The 7,560-nt window shown below is 40.3% G+C and overlaps 1 pseudogene; it reads left to right on the top strand.

Annotated features, from left to right (window-relative positions):
- The first annotated feature begins 1,640 nt into the window (after nucleotides 1-1,640).
- LOC101977660 (nuclear distribution protein nudE homolog 1 pseudogene) lies at nucleotides 1,641-2,558 on the top strand (annotated as a pseudogene).
- Nucleotides 2,559-7,560: the final 5,002 nt, after the last annotated feature.

Raw genomic sequence — 7,560 nt, 5'->3', positions numbered from 1 at the left:
TGTTTTCATGTGTTTTATTTTAATTGAATCAGCTGCGAGAACAAAATACTTTTCCTGAGAATTGCTGCCTTGGTTCCAATTCACTGCTTGGTAACCAAATAGCTCTTCTGGCCTAGATTTATTATATTTTTACCTCCATGTGGAAACATTCTGTAGTCGGTATTGTTTGGGTCATAAGCTAGTGAACTCTTCTACTGTCTGATACTTACCTCATTAGGACACGGAGAAAATTAAAACGATTCTATCAGTCTCTTTCCTAATACACTGCTGATACTTTATGTGCCATAGACTGGGAAAGAGGAAATACAACTGCAACTTCTTGAACTAACTTCCCATTAGAGTAACAAAATATATTATGCTTCTTGTCAGGGTGAATGTGATGGAACGACTGAGAGGAGAATTTATTCTCCTCATCACCTACAAACTAGATTTAATCACCAAACCTGCTGCTGGAGTTCTTCCTAAAACTGTGTCTGAGACCTTTCAAAACAAATATAAAACAAACAAATATTTCATAATTGGGGCTTCCATGGGTACTAGGTTTAAATCAGCAGTCACTTTGAGGCTAACATTTTGCAATTACATTGGTGTATTTATGACCCTTTGGGTCAGACTTTCCCCTTCCTGGGACAACAACATAAAGGTCCAGGCTTTGTTGTCAAACACTACAATACACTCCACTCTGTCCCTTCCTATTTGATCACAGGCAAAGTCTTCAATCTGAGTATCAGTTACTCTTCTGCCACATCTAAGTGTCAATATTAATTATTTCAATTAGGGGACAAGCTAAACTTGATAAGGCCTGCTATCATAAAGAGTTGCAAGAGCACAATGACTGAAATAAGCTAGAAGTTGATTCTCTCACATGTAAATAAATTGTCCCGAGTTGACAAGGTGGCTTTATAATCCTCAAGACATGAATTCTATCTCAGAGAAAAGAGCCAGTTTCATCATTTTTAGATAATAGAAGAGAAAAAGGGGAAAATGAGAGTAGTTGTTTCCCTGTTGAGGAAGCCACACAGAATGTGCTACCAATACCCCTGGGTTCTCCCCATTGACCGGGGCCTGGTGGCAAGGCCAGCTTGGCTGCATAGGAGCCTACGAGATGGGCCTTCAGCCAGGAAGAGGAATCTCTTTCTAAAAGGAAGAAGTAGGGAAAAGAATTTATTGGGAAAGAATGCATACACTCTGACATTAAAATATACAGTTCCTGAGACAAGTACCAGAGGTCACGTCCAATATCAGATAGTACACAAGGCACACTGAGTCACTAAATGTCTGGATATTTTTATTAGTTAAGTAATTATTTAACTAATACCTCCTCTAGGTAGAAGCGTTTATAGACAGAGTCAATGAAAAAGATCTCAGTTTCTTCACGAAATTTCTCAAAGAAGAAGAAGGAGGAGGAGGAGGAGGAGGAGGAGAAAAAGGAAAGAAATACAGTCATGTGTTTATTTCTATCTGCTGAAACAGATGTCCAAATGAAAGCACTTGGAAGTATAAGTTTTCACAACTAAAAAATATGTCGTAGGCAGAGCCAAGGACCCAGGCTGTGCTGCCTATGACCCCTTCCACCTCGTCTTTGGAACCTGAGTTCAAGACCATGCTACAGGAAGAGTGATCTCTTCCCTGTTTTCACAATGGAAGATTCAGGAAAGACTTTCGTTCGGCTCTGAGGAGGAAGAAGCAAGGTACTAGAAAATATTTGGCAATGACCTACAAGCAGAAGGTAGAGACTACACAGGAGGAACTTAGAGAATTCCAAGAGGGAAACCAAAAATAAGAACCCAATTGGAGAAGCAGCTTCACAGAACAAAACCAGGAACAGAGAACTTTTGTCAGAAACAACCACCTTGGCTTTGAGCTGGAAACCATTAAGGAGAAGTTTGAGAAGCAGCATTCTGAAGGCTACTGACACATCACACCTTAGAGAATGACCGAATTCATTAAAGATCAGCTGCAGAAATACATCGGGGAGCTGGAGCAAGCAAAAGATGATGTGGAAAGAGCAAAATGAGCCAGGATCTTGTCTCTGGAAGACGTTGAGCAGCGCTTGAATGGAGCCATTGAAAGAAATACCTTTCTGGAAAGTGAACTTGATGAAAAGGAGAAACTCCTAGAATCCATTCAGCAACTAAAGGAGGAAGCTAGAGATTTGCAGTGGGAATTGCAGCAGAAGCAGGAGAAGCCCAGGACGCCCATGACCACTCCATAGAACCTGAAAGGACAGGCACAGCTGTGCAAGCCACAGGCTCTGTGCCATCTACTCCCTTATTGCATCTAGGACCCAGCTGTGGCTGGTATACACCAGGGACATTCAAATATGGTCTGAATAGCTCCAACAGTGGGACCCCCTGAGGGCTGCAGCCTGGATTTCAGCTCTCAACATTGTCGGGGACTTGCTTCAGAAAGTAGCTGCACTGGAATCCAAACTGACATCCTGACAGAACTTCATGTATGATCAGTCCCCAAACCTGACAGGCAACCCTGTCTCAGGGCAGGGGAGCAAGGACAGAGACAGCACAGACCCACAAGCAACATCCCTGTACCTTGGGTGATAAGGGGTTAGGATAACACCTGGAATTCAAAAGCTGCCCTCAGGCTCTCCCACTGCAGCCTCCCTCCCCGGAGGTGGTCAAGCCCAAGCTGTGGCTTTAGGAGTCCCCCAGCTGGATCCTCTCGGTGGTCGTATCACCTTCTCTCTGCTTCACACCAGGCTTTTGGTTTTTAAGTTAGTTTGAAAAATAAGAGCCAGAAGTCACCATCGTTTGCTTTGTGCTGTGCGGCCCAAAGGACTATCACCTGGGGCCCTGATGTTGTCCCCAGGAAATGTCGTTGTCCTTGGCTTCCCCATTAGTGTTTGGGTCTCAGAGGCAGGGACAAAGTGGGAGCCTGGGAAGCATGAAAGTGTGGGTAGTGTGAGTGAGGAGGCTGCTGCAGGGTTGGGCACCTGAGTCCCTGTGGCCCTGAAAGGTGCTTCTCATGTGGAGGATCTGAGCTCACCTCCAGCTCACCTGCCCCAGCCCCTCTCTTCTAAAGTTGTCTTCATGGACAGAGACCCTCCCTGTGCTTTGCTGTACTCTGAAGTCACATTTAGTAGTGGAGAATGGAAGACAGGTGTGCCTTTTCAAAACCATGGTCCTGTACCTCTCAGACTTCAACTTGCTTCTCATTGAGGTTTTCAGACACATCTTTGACTTTCAGTCATCCTCAGGCCAGGTAGAACTTTTCAACTGCTGCCTAAGTTTGGAGAATTCAGCTGAAGTGCTGGATTCTGTCCCCCTAAAACATCTTAACCTGTATCAGTAAAAGATGGACTTTTATTTTTTAAAAGAAGACACGAATGTTGTGACTCTACTTTGTGTACAGAGACAAGAACAATTGTGCTCTATATGTGTACTATGAATTTAAATGAATTCTGATATCATGTACAACAAATTAGAATGAGTAAATAAATTTAAAAAAATCAAGGGGGGCACATGTTTTTTAAAAAAAGGCTGTAGTAAACTGAAAGGGAAAAAAAGGAGTAGGAGAAATCTCATTGATTATTTAACAAATTTTTTGCAATAAATCTAGTTGAGACAGAATGGTATATTATGACCATGGGTTTTAGAATTAGAAAAAAGTCTTATTTGGGATTCTAGCTCTGCTATTGATCCTAGCATTGTAGTCTTGGGGCAAGAGTGTGTTTTAATGACAGCTTAAATTTTAAAAGTATACACAACTACACAATAAGTAAGCCTAAACTATAAGAACTAGTAACAGTGACAACACTTGTCATATTTAAATTTTATCTTAGCAATCTCCTTGAACAAAAGAAAACAGTCTGTAAGATTGAAATGGATTTTGTACTCACTTTGTAGAATACTTGCCATTCTTTTTGTTTTGGGTACTAGGGATTTAAATCAGGGGCACTCTACCACTGAGCCACATCCTCAGCCTTCTTTTATTTAGAGTCAGGGTGTCAGTGAATTGCTTGGAACCTCACTTTTTGCTGAGGGTGGCTTTGAACTTGCAATCCTCCTGCCTCAGCCTCCTGAGCTGCTGGGATTACAGGGGTGTGCCATGGTACCCAGCTTGCTATTTTTTTTTTAATGACCCCAATACCCACTTTCCCCTCAGAGCCTCAGGGATTTCAAACCTTTAATCTCTGGACTTCTCCAAAAAGGCCCTAAACATTCCTTGGCATGTTCACATTCCCTACCATCCTCAGTCATCTAGAAAGGTTGAAGGAACCAATCAAATACTACAATCAACCTTGACTAAACTATCAATAGAATTACATTTAGACTGGCTTAAACTCCTCCCTCTAGCTCTACTTAGGGTTAGGGCCCTACCAAGAAAACTCCTAAATATTTCCTTATTTGAGCTAATGTACGGTGGCCCCATGCTCCCTCCTACTCTAGCTCCCAAGCCACCCCCAACCTAATCTAATGACCCTCTTTTACACTATCTCAGAAATTTACTATGGGCCTATGCTAGTCAGCTGCTGCCTAATCCTAAGGCCTCATGCTCTCCTATGACTCCAGGAGACCTCTTCTCTCCCCATTACACCTCCTCTCCCTCACTAACCTCAAAATAGAAGGGAGTATTCAAGGTAATCTTAACTACCCCCTTCACGGCCAAATTTGAGGGCATTCCAAACTGGATCCATAGCTCCCATTTCAAACTGCAGGAGCCATCTCACTATATGGCAATCCCCACAGGATCTGTGTCTTTGCACATCTCCAAAATCTCGACTTTTAACCCTCCAAAGCTGAGTCCTAAGACGACTCTTCTCAGTCAGAGGAGGCTACAACAAGGACTCCCAGTCCCTGAAGCCCAAGACCCAAACCTACGTCTCACGGTCAACTCCTCTGACTCCAGAGACTTTGCCTCCAACTAAAGCCCTCCCTGACCCACTTTACAGGAATGAGGTTCTTTGCCCCTAACCAGCAGGAAGAGTCTACAGAAGAAAGACCATCATCCCTACTCCCGTTATCTATAAAAACAAAAGGGAGGAATATTGGTAGCAAATCAATATTGGTATCAGATCAATAATGGCATCAGATTTGCCATTTTAGGTCAGGAACCATTCTATCTAGAGGTTCCAAAGTTTCCATTCTGAGGCAATGCTGCTTAACTTCCCATAAGAAACGTGACTGCTGAAAGATGGAACCCACCCCAGCTTAAACTCCTAAGCAGTTATGAGATTCCGCTTATGGGCTATAAAGCTGCTCTGTGAGGACCCACAGAGGGACAGCCTTGTTGGTATATCTCCTGTTATTGACAATAAATATCTTGCTTGATGTTCTCATGTGTGACATGGTCCTTGGACTTCGCATGGCCTCTGCAAGTGTCCTTTTATGTGATGCTTCTGTATAAACGTGTGTTTTTATACGTATATACATATATATGTATGTATATGTATACACACACACACACACACACACACACACATACATAAACACGCTTGGGTATACATCCTCTGCAACTATCTATCAATATTATACTGAGATTTCTCCATGTGTTATAAATAATCTAGCTCATTTATTTTGATTTGGAAAAGGATGCTACTACATTGCAGTAATCCATTCTCCTCTTGATAGGTACTTATTTTTATTATTGGAAATGCTTTACTAAAAGTCTTGTATGTGTGTACTTGCTCACTTACACATACATGTATAAAATAATTTCATTGAAGCATATACTTAGGGCTAGAATTATCATGTTGTAGGGTGCATATATTTTGAGCTTTACTGGATATTTACAGATCACTCTCTAGTTAGTATTTCCAACAGAAGTGGACGAGATTTCTAGTTATTTTAAATGCTTATTATTTTGATATGATTGGACAGCTGTTGTTTTTTTCACATTTGAGATATATGAAATTGTATATCATCATTCTCTTTGTATTTTTTCTGAGTGCTGGTAATGCAGTATTTTTCTGTCTTTATTTGATTTTGTCTTCTGCTTCCCTCTGTATATTAAAAATTATTTATTTCATATTGATTTATAAGTACCAAAACTAACCAATGATCTAAATTTGTTGTCTTTTATAGATGTTAAAATTATGCCTGGTACTTGAGTTTAAAAAATATTTATGATATTTTGTTCCATGGAGATTTTGATTTTTTTGTTTGACTGTGATGAAATAGGTTTTTTTCCCTATGAATGTATATGTGTATTTGTTTTTCAAAGAAATTTTACCTACTCTAAGGCTGTAAATTATTTTTCTAGAGGTGCTTTTAAGTTTGAAAGTTTCTTTCTAGTCATTTAGATGTTTACTCCATCTGGAATCTATCTTTTGTGTATAAGGTGTAAAAAATCGCAGTCTAATTTTATTTTTCCGTATGGAGAAATGATTATTATAATGCCATTTATTGACTAGAGCATTTTTTCCAGTTACCTTCTCTTTTCCTTTCTCTTTTGTGCTCTTTTTCTCTTTTGTTCAATACACATGCATATTTCAATGAATAATGATGTAGTGAATATTGAGGGAAGGACCCTGCTTCCCTGTTTTTCATTTCTTCCTGTTCTGTTCATTTCTTTCAAGCCCCTTCCATTCCTGTCTCTCCCTTTTTGCTCTCTTTCACGTTCTCTGTCCCATCTCTTCTTTCTTCTTTACTTTCTCCTTTCAACTCATTCACCTCCCATACTTCCCCTCTTTTTCTTTATCTTTTTAAAATTTTTAAAAAATATCTTTATTTTGGGGCTGAGGTTGTGGCTCAGCAGTGGAGCGCTTGCCTGCTACAAGCAAGCTGCTGAGTTCAACTCTCAGAACCACATAAAAATAAATAAATAAAATAAAGGCATTGTGTCCAACTACAACTTAAAAAAATGAAAAAAAAAATCTTTATTTATTTATTTATTGTGGTGCCAAGGATTGAACCCAGTGCCTCACAAGTGCGAGGCAAGCGCTCTGCCACTGAGCCACAATATCATATTAGTAAATGCACTGTCTAAAAATTCAAACATGGTATTTCTAACTAAATTAATAATAAAATTAATAATTCTTCCCTCCAATGTCCTTGCAGAGGTATCTAACTGTTATGGGCAGTCACTTTAAAAAACACTCCAAGTCTGAATTCAAATCAAAGAGAGCTTTATTTACCTGGCCAGGGACTGTCACCCACCTGTAGAGACTCAAGCTCTGTGGGAGGACAGCAACTTCCTGGCCTGTATCCTGGGAACTTAAAGATGAAAACCACAACTCAGGGGCTTTCCTTAGCATCATGCAAGCAAGCCAATCACAGAAGCTTGAAAAAAGCCGTCAGCTTTGCAACTCAGTTAACCACATCTTGGATCCAAGCAGGTGTTAGACAACCATATCCTGAATTTGACAGGTGTTATCGGGGTTGAGAATCTACTTCAAAGTCTTGGGTCACTAAGACCACCATATTCTGGTTTAAGTACATTTTGTGAGGTACAAAGTACAGAAAACAATATATTATAAGAAATCAGCTTTCATTTCAGTTTCTTAGAAACAGCTCCTATAACAGTTTGTTTTATAGAAGGCAGCAAAATGGAGTCTTAGGCCTCTCTATGACAGTTCTTGTAAATAATTGTCTTATGTCACTT

This window comes from Ictidomys tridecemlineatus, chromosome 3 (assembly GCF_052094955.1).
Source record: "Ictidomys tridecemlineatus isolate mIctTri1 chromosome 3, mIctTri1.hap1, whole genome shotgun sequence".
NCBI classification, from domain to species: domain Eukaryota; kingdom Metazoa; phylum Chordata; class Mammalia; order Rodentia; family Sciuridae; genus Ictidomys; species Ictidomys tridecemlineatus.
Note: the sequence above shows the minus strand (reverse complement) of the source record. Positions and strands in the feature narration are given on the sequence as shown.